We start from the raw sequence: 16,155 nt of genomic DNA, 5'->3' as shown, positions 1-16,155 counted from the left end.
AAACAGCACAAACTATTATTTTGCCCATAAAGCAGCATGCAATAGGTGAAAGGGAGTGAAAAGGAAAAGTAAAAAGATAGGAAAAAAGGATTATAGCTACCACCGCGGGTCCAATGCGTCCCACTGATCCTCACGATCGATGTCGCTCCTTGGTGGGGAGAGCTCTTCAGGGTCACATTGTTAGGGGTCAACCTTTTATGCCAAGTAGCAAACCTTGCTCCTCCTTATTTTGGGGATCTGCGCCTGTTCTCAGCCCTTAGGATACAAGTGTGTTTCTGTACATTATAATGAGCAAAGTTCAGTTAAAGGGCACTTTCTCAATATTGTTTTTGAGACAGCAGTTGTGATTCATCCTCCTCGATAGCAGCTGCACAGTTACCTCTACCAGTCTTGACAACAGGGATGAGCCATGGCACCCCCTGAGCCACTCTGTCCACTGTCTCAAGGCTGTTGTAGGTTTTGTTGCTAGGCCAGAACCAGCCTTGCCCATAACAGTTCCCTTCTCTTCCTGGGAAAAACAACTGCATCTCAGGCAAGCTGCTTGCAGCAACTCATGTCAAGTTGTGAGCCTAACTTTCAGGCCACATCAAATCCATAGTCCACCTGGAAGTCCTCAGTGACAAGGCTGAGACAATACTGCTTTTCTGACCAACCCTTACAGCTGTGGAAAATAATAAATTCTTTCTTCAAAAAAAAAAAAAGACACCCCTAAAACTAAAAGTTATCATTTTAAAATCACTGGAAAGATAAGGCCATTTTTCCGTCTACAAAAGTGCTGGAGAGAGCAGGAATAGGCAGTAAAGAGCAGTTATGTAAAATCACCCTCTGCACCACCTGAAGGAGCTCACCTGGCCAGGCAGCATTGCCCAGGGTGTGTGCAGGGGGGACTCCACATCTGGCAGTCCAAAGTTTGCCAGGGGTGCAACATGGATGCAGCTGCATGGTGTTGGTGTGAGACCTCCAAATGCAGTCAGTTATCCCTGCAGTGAGCCAGCCAATGCCAGGGAGACCAAGAAGGGATGCGTCACAGTCAGCACAGACTGAAGAGCAGGGAAGGTGATGTTCAGAGGAAAAACAGTTTTTCAGATCAGTATCATGGACAGAATACAGACAAGTGCAGGTAAGGTATAAAAGCTGTCTCCAGGATCACAGCAGTGTTAAGGATGCAACAAAATCTTACCTTGTAACCACCAAAAAAAAAAGAAACCACACATACAACCACAAACAAAACCCAAACACTGGAGCAGGGGAGGAATGTGAGCTCTTTCCCCAAGGAGGAGGGAGAGGCAGAAAGCCAAGTGATGAACTGACTATAACCCCCATTCCCTATCCCCTTTGTGCCACTCAGGGCAGGGTTGTGGAAGGAAGTGGAGTGAATTCAGACTGAAGTTAAGCCTGGGAAGAGGGGAGAGATGGGGGGGGGGAATATTCCCCCCCCCCATTATCCTGCTTTGGTTTTATTATTAATACATTGAAATAGTTTTCCCCAAGTTGAATCTGTTTTGCCTGTAACAGTTACTTCAATGACCTCTCCCCGTCCTTATCTTAAACCTTGAGCTTTTTCTTATATTTTCTCTCCTCCATTCCCTTGGAGGGTGAAGAGAATGTGTGATAGCCTGTGTAGCTTGGTCCCAAGCAGGGCTAAACTGCAAGTTTACAGGAGGGATGCTCTAACATTACAGTCACATTTGGGATAACTCCAGGATGTGCAGAGCTCCTTCAAGTTCAGGCAGTCTGAGGGAGACTCCAGGAGCTTCCCCTAAATTCTCAGTTCTGCACATATTTGTTACCCAAAGCTCACCTGGTGATTAGTTTGGTTTACATCAAAATTTTTTTTTGCTGTCATGAAGTCTGTCATCCAGATCTCGAGTAGTCACAGACCCCAGCTGTAGCAGAGGAAACCTGATCCTTGCACTGTTTTTCAGGCCTCACTTCACTGAAATTTGACGACCAGGGTACTTGAATCCTTGACATGCAGCCCACCGTCCTCACTCACCCTGTGCAGCGCTCCTCACGCATCTGAAAAATACATTATGCAGCACCCTGCCAGAGCACTCTCAAGGCAAAATGGCATTTTAAAATCTAGAGAAAGACAGACTCAAGTAAGTTAGAAATATCTTTTCCCCTTGGTAGCCCAATAATGGAAGTGAAAACTTTTTGGGTTTCATTAGGTTTCAGAAAATTGCTTGCTTCTAACTACCTCAGTGTTCAGTTCTGCAACGGCTCTTCTGTGAGTTTGGCTGTTAAGCACTGAGTGCCACTGCTCGAAACTGGAGCCACACTACTGGGTGCTGCTATAATGACCTTCCTCATGAATATGTATTGCCAGATAAGTAAAGCAGAATAAAAGATTAGAAACTTTTAACACTCAAAACTCTCCAGAGCTTCAGCCCTGGAGACTGGAAAGGTAATCTGCTTCTTCAGGAGCAAAGCACTGAGCGAGCTTGGGGATCTTTGTGGTACATTGTTGCAGTTTCTTGGCTTCTAATAAAAAAAAATAGAATAGCAGACCCATTTATTGCCCTGCTAAATATTTTCCATTCAAAAAGCAGTAACGTAAAATGCAGTAAGAGTTTCATACAGAACTAAAAAAATTAACCATCAAGGAGTGATGGACTAATTACCAAGAAAAATCTGGTTCTAGAACGCACCTGGGTATTACAGAGTTTGAATTCATTTCAGAATTAGATCAAATTTAATTCTGCACAGAATGAATAGTATTTGATATAATCATAATGAACATTACCCTTATACTGTGCAGTGAGGGAACTCAGCTCACCTTGCCAAAATTCATTCCTGAAATCACTGCCAACATAAAAAAAAAAATAGCTTCCCCTGCAGGCACAATATTGAGGAGTTTTAAAAATACTTCAGAGTGATGCTAGAGTTAAGTTTAAAAAATACCCAAGTTTTGGAAACTGTGCCATGCCATTTTTCTGTCTGGACCAGAGTCCTCTCCAGGATGTCTGATGTTATGACTTTGTGTGGTCATTCAGTGACCATCTGTCACTTATCTCCTTTGGCTCAGTGTGTCCTCTGCTCTGATCATCATTGATTTATTTCTCCCTCCCCCTTCCCCCCCCCCCCCCCCAAACTAAATGCAGCAATTATTACATTCAGGTCAGGGGAAAAGAAAAAAAAAAGAAAAAAAAAGCCCTCTGTTGCTGTGAATTGTTTATGTGTTTCTGAAGTGTTTATTGGAAGCAGCCAACAACAGGAGAAATCATTTTAGAGGAGCCCTTTCACACTGGGATCATTAAGCTCATGTCCATAGTTTCATTACCAGCTTTTCTTTTCAGAGAGGTAGAAGTCATCTGCAAAAATTTCTATGCTAAATTTTAGTCGCACAGAGAATTGTTGTCTTTGCTGCCTTAAGCTCTTCTTGAGCTCCATTTGACTGATGTGTGATTTTCACAAAACCTGCAAATTTCCCCTAGAAAACACATCGCCATCAAGCCATCTGCTCTTCTCTCCCTTTGAAGGCCAACTTGGTCTCCCCACATGGCTCACCTCTCAGGGCTGTTCTTGGGTTCCAGTCCCATGCCAGGGCTCCTTGGTGCCAGCTCGGGAAGCACAGTCAAACTCCTGCCCTGGTCTCTCTGGGATGGCCCCTCACCTGCAGGAAGTCAATCCGTAAGAAATCTGTTTGCTATGCAAGTTGTTTCCTATATTCTGACCAAATACAAACTTCATAACACCACAATATTAAAAATGGAGTCCCAGAATTTTCATCTACTATTTGGCCTAAAAATGATCTTCAAATACCTTGCAAACATAATCCTGGGCATAAGCTTTACTTTTTACATTCTCCTGCAAATTTCAGATATAGTAATGTTCCTGTTCATTAATGGCATAGCTACCTCTTGAATAAATTTAATTTAGCCTGGAATTAGCATTTCATCAGTAATCAGTAATTCCCTTCATCAAGCTAGTTCTAAATCTGGGAGGAAATGTACCTTCTGCAGCTGCCTTCACCTAAAAGCCATTGTACTAAACCCTACCCTGAGGCAAGCAGTCCAAAGGGATTTCATCATGAGGGTTTCTGTTTTCCCTTTTGAGAGCATTTCTTCAGCAACCAACAACAAGCTCTAGAGCTGAAGTCCTTTCATAGTACCCAGCATTTTCCTTGATTAAGTACGTCTCGCACAGTAAATACCCCAGGTGCAGTGCATCTTCTGCTTGGGGAAATAAGGAATTGAGATCAGTCTCTGTGGGATTTTAGAGCTGTTACACTCACTGTTGTAACACCTAAGATCCATAAAACTGAGATTTGTACCTCCATTCCCCTGCATATTGAAGAGGGAGGAATCTGTTATTACACAGATCTGTAACATTCAGTACTCTGTGCAGACACTTGCGTTTGGAAAACACCACCAAATGCAGCAAAAAGCTGTCTTATTCATGAAATATTCTCCTGTGACATCTGCTTTTGTTTTTTCAGTTTTTGTATGCTAATGGAAGCAGGATCTCCAAGCACTTTTAGACTGCCCTGGAAAATCCCAACTTCATTTTGCCTTTGCAAAGACTTCTTCCTAAAGATGGAGGGTCTCTGGATATTGCGTGCAGAAACTTGACTAATCTACAGAATCCAGCCATTTTTTCCCCCCATAGAAGTCTCAAAACCATTAGTATTGTTGCAATCCTACCAGGTTTAGAGGAAGACAGTATCTTCTGATGGTTAGATTACCACTCAGGAGACTGCTAAATATCCAATTAGCATCCTGGCTGAACTAGTACCTTTGAATCCATCATTTCACTAAGATAACAGAAGAATGACTTCTTGGTTGATATGGCCTCACTTATGGGATGCTATTTTAATTTGGATGAAGTCTTACTCTGAGGCTAGTTTTAAGAGTGAAAGCGCATCTTGTGTGAAGGATGCAACTTTTTCTCTACTATTATTGAATGTCATGGTGTAAAACTGCAGAAGTAGACTTGGAGGAGATAATCCTATACAGTCATGGGAGCATAAGAAAAATAAATGCACTCTAGCAATGCTTTTTACCATATTTACGGTTTCCCAAGTAGGTAGTTTTTGTATTGCTGACTAATCTCTTTGGAAGATCTTGCCATTGCACAGGGCCACACAGCATTTGAGGACAAAACAGGACTTGAACTTTCTTTTTCAAGAGCCAGAGCATCTACCTTAATGAAAGGCCTTTTCTTTGTCTGTATGCCAGCTTGCTCTTTAGCCTTGCTTTCTCGTATTTTCAGATATCATCTTCTCTCCTCTGATTAGTAAGAGACATTTTGCTGGGCTTTCTTCACCAATGGCTTAAAACCCAAAAGAAATTTAACTTCATCCCACCAGCTATGACACTGGGCAACTGAACCTGCCTCAGCCCATTTCTGTGGCTTTTCCCCATTTTGTTGAAGGTGGGACCTTGCTCAGGTCATCTGCAATTACCTTTGTGTGAAGTAAGTCAGCAATTGCAGGATTTCCTTAATTCTTCAGCTAAACTCTCGACCTCCCAGACAGCTGCTGTTAGGACTGTATGGGTAGTGACTCCTCAGAGGAGGGAGGTTTTAAAGACAAAGTATTTGCACATGTTTACAATTGTGAAGCCATGTGGTGATGGAAGTTCTTATGGGCTTTTTATTGGTAGCACTTCAAAATGTTTTGCTTGAAACATGCTTCCAAAGCGTTTTCTTTTCTTTGCATTTATCTCTGCTCTGCCAGCTTCAAAATGTTCTCTCAAAGGTTTCTGGGTATTATAGCTTAGTGTGGATTTCCCACCCCACCCCCTCTCCCCCCCAAGTAAAGGCTTGCACTAAGAATGCAATTTGCTTTCCAGAATTAGAATGTGTTGAATTCCTAATTACAGCAATTGATCTAGCAACTTGTCACAAGAGTACAAGAAAAAAAAAATCAACCTTGTGTGAGGCTGCAGTTGTATCTATGCAGTCAAAAATCTCATTTTGAAAGAGAAGTTGCTCAGTCAACACCATCTTGTCCAAGCAGTTCTGCAGAGGAAAAGTGATGGAGAACATTTTTGTGTCAAACTAATTTGCGGTGCAGTTTTACACATGAAAAAGCACCTTACCTTCTCATCTATGTGGATTTCGGAGCACATGTACATTTACTTGATTGTTTGCTATTAAGATCAATTTCTTGAGGAGCACAAAGCACAGGCAAAAAGTCTGAGCAGGAATCCTTAATTTGGAAACAGTTTGATTATAAAACAGCAAAATGTGTTGAGGCTTCCAATTACAACAGAAAAACAATTAATTGCATGGCTAGTAGTTTGAGACCAAAGATCTTTCAAGGATTGTTAGACTATTTATAAATGTAAACTTTATACATGTCAACTACGTACATGTCAAATATATATTCAATTAAGCAAGCAAGAACCAAGAACATTCATACAGACATGCTGAGACCAAGACCAAATCCAAGAGTATAAACTTCTGTATGACTATGCTTCTTAAATCAAAATTATTTTAAGAATTGTTGTCTTTGAATCTCATTCAGCAAGAAAATAATTTTGTTTTGGCCTTCCAGAGTTATGTGGCATCCTTGCATAACGCACATTGTTCTAAGCACAACAATTAGCAAGGATTTTCAGTATATTGCACATTGTTTTCTTAATGTAAGGTCTTCTAGCTGTGCATATTTTGCTACTGTTTTCTTTAGTAAGTCTATCATCATTTTTTCTTTATTTAAATTTGCTAATGCTACTCCTAGCAGTGAAAGCAAGTTCTAACTTACAGCTTACACAAATGAAGTGTACTTAGGTCTGTAATTTGATTTTTATATTTAAAATACATTCAGTGTACTTGATGCCAATAAGAGTAGTTTAGAGAAATAGAAAATTAATTTAATGATAGACAATACATTTCACTATCTCTTCTTCAATATATTGCATAGTCTCAGGGACCGATTCTGAGCTCATTTGCACTAATTTAATGTTGGTTAAGCTCAACTGACAGGAGTGAAATTATTTTTCATTTACTAGAGAGTAACACCTCTAGTGTTACGTGACACCAGAGATTCATTTTCATATATCATGTCTTTACATTTCCTAATACAGGGTAATGATGCTAAGCACCTGTTCAAATAATGATTGCTTGTTCTGATTATTTCTATTATATTACAATATCACCTGGGAAAAAAAGCCATTGTTTCCTTTTAATAAGCAAGTTTAGAAACCAAATGTCTGTTAAAATGTGCCTTTAATCTTTGTTACATAAATAGCCACATGACATTATTAAAATCAAGTTTCTATCCAACACAATGCACCAAGCTTACCAGGAATAATCGCAAACTGGTTGCGGTGACCAGCCCTGTCCTCTGTCCAACAACACTTTCCTAAGATCTCATTCATTCTCATGCAATGAGACAGAATGAAAATGGAGAATGTCAACCCATGCACCTCCTTAGATTAGATAATAAATCCTATATTCAAATTTTTAAAAACTTACCATGACCAAAGAGGAAGCTGAAGTTAAAATGTAGACAGTGAACTCTAGTCTGTTTATCACACCACTCCTCTAATGTGTGCTCTGGGAACCATCTATGGATCTTTAAAACTTGATGCTGCATTCTATATGACCAGAAGGACAATACAAATAATTCTGTTTATGTGCAGTACATGCTCACAGTAATACTTTTCTTGACCTTCATGATTTTTTTTCATACAGAAAATAGCACATTTTTAAAATGGCAAGCAGCAGAATTATGTAGGAAAGAAAGGAATAAAGAATAATGAAGTAATAATAGCAGAGTGTGCACGTTACTCAGTGGTTCAATATGGGCATGACTTGTCTCATTGTGTAGTTTATATATAGCTTCATTATTAGCAAAAGTACAATTTACTGTAGAATTATTTTCTGGAAGGCGTTTTATGCATCATCTACTTTCCTGGCACTGTACAATCATGTTTAACCTGTATAAAAATAACTATATTTATAGATGATACCTAAACAAACTGAACATGATTTTTTTTTTCCTCCAGTCTATTTCCTGAATCAGTTACAGCAGCTTAACTCAGAACAGAAGAAACCTGATGAATTTCAGCTTTGGTGAGACCTCTGCAGCCAGCTCAGTTTCTGTCTTGTAATAACATGAGGCAGATGACCCACAGAAATTCCCTTTGGCCTTCTCCTTGAAAATTGAGCCCTGTGGATCAGCTGGGATGCAGCTCATCTCTCAGACAGAAAGGATTTTGCATGAAAGGACAAAGAGCTTTTACTTATAAAAAAAATGAAAGGCTAGGTAATTTCTAAGGTATTTTACCTCCACTAGAACTACTTTTTGCATATAATGCAAAAGTTGAATGATAGTAATCAAATAAGTAACTTTATTGTAAAGTGATAAGGGGGGAGAGTTTTCTGCTGTGTGGATTGCCATCTTACCAGTTCTCAAAGTCCATGTGCATTTGTCTTGCAGAATTATGCCTTCAGGTGGTAGCTAACCATCCCACAGCTCAGTAATTGCTCCTTGGCTTATTTATCAGAATTATTGTGTTATTGCCAGCATTTGAAGAGCTTTGAGAAAGAGGAATTCACATACAATTAGCCTTCAGTTATCTATGTATTAGTTCACATTTCTTAATACAACAGACTGTCTTCTTCAGGGCACATATTGAATAAAAGCTATTTTACCTACCCCAGACAATAACAAACTTTAATCAATACACAATCCAAGGACCTGGCTCCCCAAGATTCACCTTAATTTTTGATTCAGTTCAAGCTAGACATCTTATTCACTGGGTATTCATTTATACTTAAAGTGAAACATGGGATAAACAAAGTTTTCAATTAGAGGTCATTATAGTTCTATGCGGTTGTTATATGATATAATCTTCCAGGGGAAAAAAAAAAAAAACTCGTGTTTTTCTCTCAAATCTGCTTTGCCTCAGAAAATTTTCATATGGAGTGCTTATTAAAAAATAAATTAAAAAAGAGGAGGAAAGGAAAAGAAAAATCTCTCAAACAAAATTATATAAAATTATTTGAAGCTTTAAATGTCACCTTTCCCAGTGAAATTAGCAATAGAAAGTCACAGGAAAAAGATACATTTTAAACTCTACTGTGTGATAAAGATATGGCAGCCTCCCAAGAGATAGCTGCCTCACTGATAAAAGGAAAGGTCCACTGCCTGTCCATGCCTCACAGATTACAGCCCCTCCTCTCACATGCTTCCCCCATTGACCCCTCTCCGCAGACCCCTACTGATAGCACTGCAGACTGAGAAAGCTGTGCTTCAGTATCCAGGATAAGAAAAGATGATAATTCATTACCATATAAAGACCTTTCAGAGTGGGAGCTCATCTCAATAGTATATTAAAGCAATCCATTCAGATATAACAGAATAAATAGGCCAAACTATATCAAAAATCCCTGAGCCATACACTATTTATTGGCAAATGAAAGATAAGCTTCAGAGAAGAAGCTGCTGTATATTTGCCTTCGGGTTTAAAACTATTTTTAAATCTTCAAAGATATATTTAAAAACTCTTGTAAAGCCACCTGTCAGTGTAAGGTCCATGAGAAGAATGGGCTTCTAGTTCAAAGCTTTGAACACTGGGACTAGCGCTAGTTTGCAGCTTAACATTTCAGAACTTCTTACATTAAACTTTAAATACATGCATATGTCATGTGAGAGGACTTGGTGAAATTAGACGTAGGAAAACTAGACAACGCATACCCATGCAATAACAAAGCAATCATTTGCCTTATTTACAAATATGGTTCAAAATACATTTTTTTGGCCATATACGCTTACAGATCAGTGACAAATATGCATGTATTAATATAATCCAAATACTGTTTTTAAAAAAAAAAGTGTTTCTTGGAACAACAGCAGGGACAAATTGTGTACAAGCTCTAGTGGTTGGTGCTTACCTACTTGCATGCAGCTCTATGCAAGCCAGCCTTCAGCTCAGTTCAGAAAAATGGTATATCTGCAAAACAGTACATAGGACTATCCTGCGTTGCTTTAGAGAACTGCTACAGCTGAGCCTGCCACTGGAGATGAGAAAGAAAAAAAAACCAGCATTAAAAAAAGAGCTTTTGCATATCAAATCATTACAAAGAAGCAGGAAAACATAATTTTTCTGAAACAAAACAGAGCTTTCTCTTGTTAGTTATTTCTTAAAAAATAATTCCACAGGTCTTCTAAAACATCTGTAGAGCCTAAGCACTAAATGACTGGGTGGCAGAGAGAACAGGTTGATAAAATGCAGAAACGTCGAGGAATGAATGTCAAAATCCATAATTGTTACAGCTTATATTTTAGGAGACATCCTGCAATTTGCCCATATTGCGTTTGAATGAATAGCCTTAAGATAGAGTATGAATTTTAGGAGTATGTAGTAGAAAGCTTCCTTCATACAAATTCCCAACACTTTCAGGCAGTACTGCTATCTACTGGGACACTTGTTCAAACCACACTGAAGCCCACGGAAGCGGCAGAGAATAATATCTCCAAGGCAAACATGACAAGAAGTCAAAGACAATGGCCAGATGGTAAATAGCTTAGCCCAAAGAACACCACTAAGCTGTGCAAAAACCAAAAAGCTCCATGACCGTGCACTTTAGCTAACCAACAGTTAAAAACAGTGCATGAACAATGGGAACAAAGATTTTGAAGGAAGGGTGTTTCTCCGTGTTCTCCCAACACTGATAGCTGTCTGCGCCAGTACAAGGGCATAATCAGTGATAAAGGCTGCAAAACTTGTCTGAACTGAGACAGCAGTATGTTCATGGTGTTTCAAGTGAAATGAAACCATTTTAACAGCATAGCCAGATCATGTACTGGTTTCTTTAGAAGGCAATTTGTCCTGCAAGTCTAAACTCACTCAAGATACCTGTGGTGTGACTGTTATTTAAAAGTTATAGTTACCTGTAAAAGCAAATCGGTTGTTATGAAAAGCTGCACATCTTTTCAACATACCACCTAACAAGCTTTTTGGCTAAGTGCTTTCAGAGTAATTGCATTCACTTTACAGACACAATCATAAAAGCTGGAACTGTTGAAAGTAGGACCCTTCAGAAAGGAGCACATTGATTAAAATGAAAGCTACAAAGGCTGATAAGTAAAAGTATGCTGTACATGTTTAAAAGCGTGCATATGGGCTCAAGGAAACTGTAGATATGATTATCAGTAAAACAAGTATGCTGTTGGTGTCATGAAAACTCGCTTTCGTCCTATCAGTCTATGATGTGAACAGTCTGAATTAGCCATGAAGTCCTTTAATGCCTCGCCTTTAAGTACTTTAAGTCATAGTCATTCTCCCAATCAGTGCTACTCCCTGCCCAGAACAGATTGGGAAAACAATCTTGCTTTTAAATACCAACAGAACAGCCAAATAATGGATAATAGTAACTGCAGTGTTACTGAATCGTCAAATACAAGATGGGTTTAATGGAGTCAAATTACTGCGTTTGCATGGTGACAAACAATACACATCCTATTCCATGCCTCATCAATAAACCATGTTTCATTCCTACCTAGAGGTCACAGGGAATGGAAAAGCTCAGGCTGATGGAAGCAGTGGACTGCAGAAGTTCAGTCCATGCTGCTCTCTCCTTTACATGTACAATAATACTTACGTTGGCACAGCAGCAAATGGATAAGCTTTACTCTAACACTGCTTTCAGTAGCTTTAACATACCCCACCACTTTTAGTTACTACCTTTCACTGGTACCAGAGACAACTACTCATTTATTCTTTAAATTACAAAATTATTCTAACTTCCAGAAAGGGAGATCTTGTTCCCCTTCATCTGGAATTGGGAAGCAGAATTGATAAAGGCTGGAAAACTTCCATATAAATTTTGATTTTATTCTAGTGAGTAAACGTTAGTACTAGACAAGGGTAACATTACATCAGTCTGTATCATCAAACCAGCTGTAAACCAGTTGATATAAAAACAGTATTATTTTGCCTAGATGCTTATACCTATTAACACAAAAATTCATTTGATGTCCACGTGAAGAATTCCAGGGGTTGTCTTTTTGATGTCAAGTATGAAAGAGCATACACTTCATTAAATGGCACATCAAAAGGATGAAAATACCATCATTAATCTATATTTTAAGATATTCTCCTAACAATGCCTTGTAGAAATCCATATTGATTCAAACAGCAGGAAAAAAAAAGCCCTGAAAAATTCCTTGATTGGTAGAAGCATCCTTCATTCTTTTTATTTTTCCTGCCTCTTAAATTTCCTAAGCCCTCCATTTTATAACAGAAGATAACAATGTTTATCTTCTTCTCACTGATGTAATTTGAAAACCTGCACAACAGAGGCAAGGTTAGAGATGGAAAACATAAAACACATATCTACCATGCTTAAATCCTTTGTCTTGGCAACCAATTACTGTGTTTGATCTATGTAACTCTCTGAGCATACTGAACTCTTGGTGCAGTGGGCATATCCAGATCTAAACTGAAGCAGGCTGATTACTCCTCTGACTGACCCAGCTCCTCCCTCTAATGTACTGAGGAATGTCTACATCTGCTGCCACCACCTCCAACATCAGATTTATATTGCATTAGATATTGTTTCTAATCAGCAAGGAAATCCATATGTATTTGTGTGGCAAGGGTTTGCAGTGGGGCAGGTCACAGAGGTGCCTTCTGTGAGAAGCTACCAGAAGCTTTCCCCACATCTGATGGGCCCACCACTGGCCAAGGCCAAGCCCATCAGCAATGGTGGTAGCACCTCTGGGATAACATGGTTAAGCAGGGGGAAAAAAACAGGCAGCAGACCGCAGCCAGAGAGCAGAAAATATGTGAGAGGAACAACCCTGCAGTCAACAAGGTCAGTGAAGAAGGAAGGGGAGGAGTAAAGTTGCTCCTGACAAGATTCCCCTGCAGCCCATGGTGAGGCAGGCTGTCCCCCTGCAGCCCATAGAGGTGCAAAGATCCACCTACAGCCCATGGAGGACCCCATGCCAGGGCAGGCAGATGCCCCAAGGAGGCCGTGGCCCATGGAGAGAGGAGCCCATGCTGGAGCAGGTTTGCTGGCAAGACTTGTGACCCCATAGAAGGGACCGGCACTGGAGCAGTTCATGAAGAACTGCAGCCTGTGGGAAGGACTCATATTGGAGAAGTTCATGGAAGACTGTCTCACATGGGAGGGATCCCACACTGCAGCAGGGGAAGAGCATGAGGAGTCCTCCCCTTGAGGAGGAAAGAGCAGCAGGGACCACCTGTGGCGAACTGACCACAAGCCCCCTTCCCCATCCCTCTGCATCTCTGCAGGGCGAGCAGGTAGAGGAAATCAGGAGTGAAGTTAAGCCCAGGAAGAAGGGAGGGGTGAAGGGAAAGTGTTTTAAGATTTAGTTTTATTTCTGATTACCCTACTCTGATTTGATTAATAATAAAATAATTTTCCCCAGGTCGAGTCTGTTTTGCCTGTGACAGCAGTTGGTGAGTGATCTCCCTGTCCTTATCTCAACCCACAAGCCTTTTGTTCTAGTTTCTCTCTCCTGTCCAGTTGAGGAAGAGGAGTGATACAGCAGCTTTGGTGGTGGCATGGTTTAAACCCACTCAGCAGGTAAAATACCACACAGTCACTCACTCCCCTCCTCACCACTCCCACAGAGGGATGGGGAGGAGAATCAGGAAAGAAAAGACAGTAAAACTCCTGGGTTGAGATAAAACTGGTTTAAGCGAACAACAGAGGAAGATAAACCAGGGACAGAAAACAAAGCAAATAAGAGAACATACTTAAGCAAGTAATTTACGGTGCAGTAACTCACCGTGGATCCTGATGCCCAGCTCCCTCCTGAGCAGCAAAACCTACCCCTCTGCACCACCCCCATTTTATACCCTGAGCACAGTGTCCCATGGGATGGAACTGCCCTTGGGCTGATTTGGGTAACCTGTTCCAGCTGCTAGCTCATTAGTGACCTCTCCCACCTGTGTTCCCAGCCACTGGTGCCACCAGCTCCAGCTCCTTTCCCAGCTCAGGTGAAAATTAACTCTGTCTTAGCCAGGGTCAACCCACCACACCATAGCTGGCAAGGAGGGCAGATCGCCATCCTCAACAGCAAGAGAAAAACAGAATGTAGCTTTCAGTCAAATGTCCCTCACTGATTTTTAACAAGCAGTATTGTAGTTGTGAACATCGTGCCTGGCAGGACTAAGCCTATAGCACTCAGCTGATAATCTCTGCGGCTTGCAGAAATGAAAAAGAGTTACCTGAAGCTTGAACCGATTTGTAAAGAATCTGACTAGGCAGGCACAAATTCCCCATTGGGGAACACTGATGCAGGTGGAAGAACAGAAAGCGGGTCAGTGCATCACAGGCTCTGCCGGTACCCACCTTCCAAGGAGCCACTTCAGAAACAACAATTTCTGAGTTAATACAGTGCTGGATCACTCACCTGCTTTGCTAGCCACATCTTTATGCCAGGTCCTGTAATGATATGAGCCAGAAGAGAAATTGGAGGATCTAATTTCTCAGTGCAAGCCTGCTGTATCTGACCACAGACACATCCGAGCTCCTTTGCAAGGACTGTGAGATCCAAAATGGTACAGCAAAATCAGGACTGAGGTCTGAATGCTTGACAGTTTACTCCTGGAACCAGGAAAGAGGACCCTACAAAGCATAAGTGGACAGCATAAGAGAGCATTGTAGTGCCTGGATAACCTCAGGTTTTTGTTTGGGCTTTTTTTTTTTTTTTTTTTTTTTTTTTTAAGCAAGCCTCTGTCAGTTGTGGGATTGGTCTTAAAAGTTCAAAAGTATGACTGCATTAATCTATGGCTTAAAACCACTAGAACAAATAAAAACTTTAAAACATACTGTGACTTTAAAAATGAGACACTTGTTGATTAAAATGATGACTGACATCCCAAGAAATAGAATAATTTCTATTTTTAATATTTTACATTGATAAAACAAATTCATCCTGAAAGCAGCTACATGGACAATTTCTGACTTTCTTCACTTCACACAGAGCTTGATGAATTTTCACCAGATGAAGAAATTAATTTGCTGTTGTAGCTTTCCCATTGTATTTGCATTCCCCTAATATGCTATTGAACAAGTCTTCTGGCAAGAATGTTCACTTAAACAGAAGCTTAAAGTAAATACTGGAGGAGGTTCGCAGAAGATTTCTTCTTCTCCAACCTGTAAATGAGAATATTAACACTGGAAATAAGCTTCCACAATATAATACTTATCCAATAACAATAATGTGACCTAGTGATGATGTTAAAACCAATCAATACAGTTGAAAATAAATCATAGAATCATAGAATGATTTGGGCTAGAAGGGACCTTAAAGATTATCTAGTTCCAACCCCCCCCCCCTCGCCCCCCTTGCCATGTGCAGGGACACCTTCCACTAAACAAGGTCACTCAGAGCCCCATTCAGCCTGGCCTTGAACACTTCCAGGGATGGGGCATCCACAACTTCTATGGGAAACCTGTTCCAGTGCCTCACCACCCTCAGAGTAAAGATTTTCGTCCTTGTATCTAGTCTAAATCTACCCTCTTCCAGTTTAAAGCCCTTACCCTTTGTCCTATCACTACATGCCCTTGTCAAGAGTCCCTCTCTAGCTTTCTTGTAGACCCCCTTTAGGTACTGGAAGGCCGCTGTAAGGTCTCCCCGGAGTCTTCTCTTCTCCAGGCTGAACAGCCCCATCTCTCTCAGCCTGTCCTCATAGGAGAGGCACTCCAGCCCTCTGATCATCTTTGTGGCCTCCTCTGGACTCACTCCAACAGGTTCACATCCTTCTTAAGTTGTGGGTTCCAGAGCTGGGCACAGTACTCCAGGTGAGGTCTCATAAGAGCAGAGTAGAGGGGTAGAATCACCTCCCTCAACCTGCTGGCCATGCTTCTTTTGATCCAGCACAGGATGTGGCCTTCTGGGCTGCAAGCGCGCATTACTGGCTCATGGTGAGCTTCTCATCAACCATCACTCCCAAGTCCTTCTCCTCAGGGCTGCTCTCAACCCATTCTCCACCCAGCCTGTATTTGTGCTTGGGATTGCCCCAACCCATGTGCAGGTCCTTGCACTTGGCCTGGTTGAACTTCATAAGGTTTGCAAGGGGCCACCTGTCAAGGTCCCTCTGGATGGTATCCTTTCCCTCCGGCATGTCGACCACACCACACGGCTTGGAGCCATCGGCAGACTTGCTGAGGGTGCACTCTATCCCACTGTCCATGCTGCTGACAAAGATGTTAAACAGGGCT

The sequence above is a fragment of the Chlamydotis macqueenii genome, chromosome 6, assembly GCF_036417535.1.
Source record: "Chlamydotis macqueenii isolate bChlMac1 chromosome 6, bChlMac1.mat, whole genome shotgun sequence".
NCBI classification, from domain to species: Eukaryota; Metazoa; Chordata; class Aves; order Otidiformes; family Otididae; genus Chlamydotis; species Chlamydotis macqueenii.
This window is presented reverse-complemented; position numbering follows the sequence as displayed.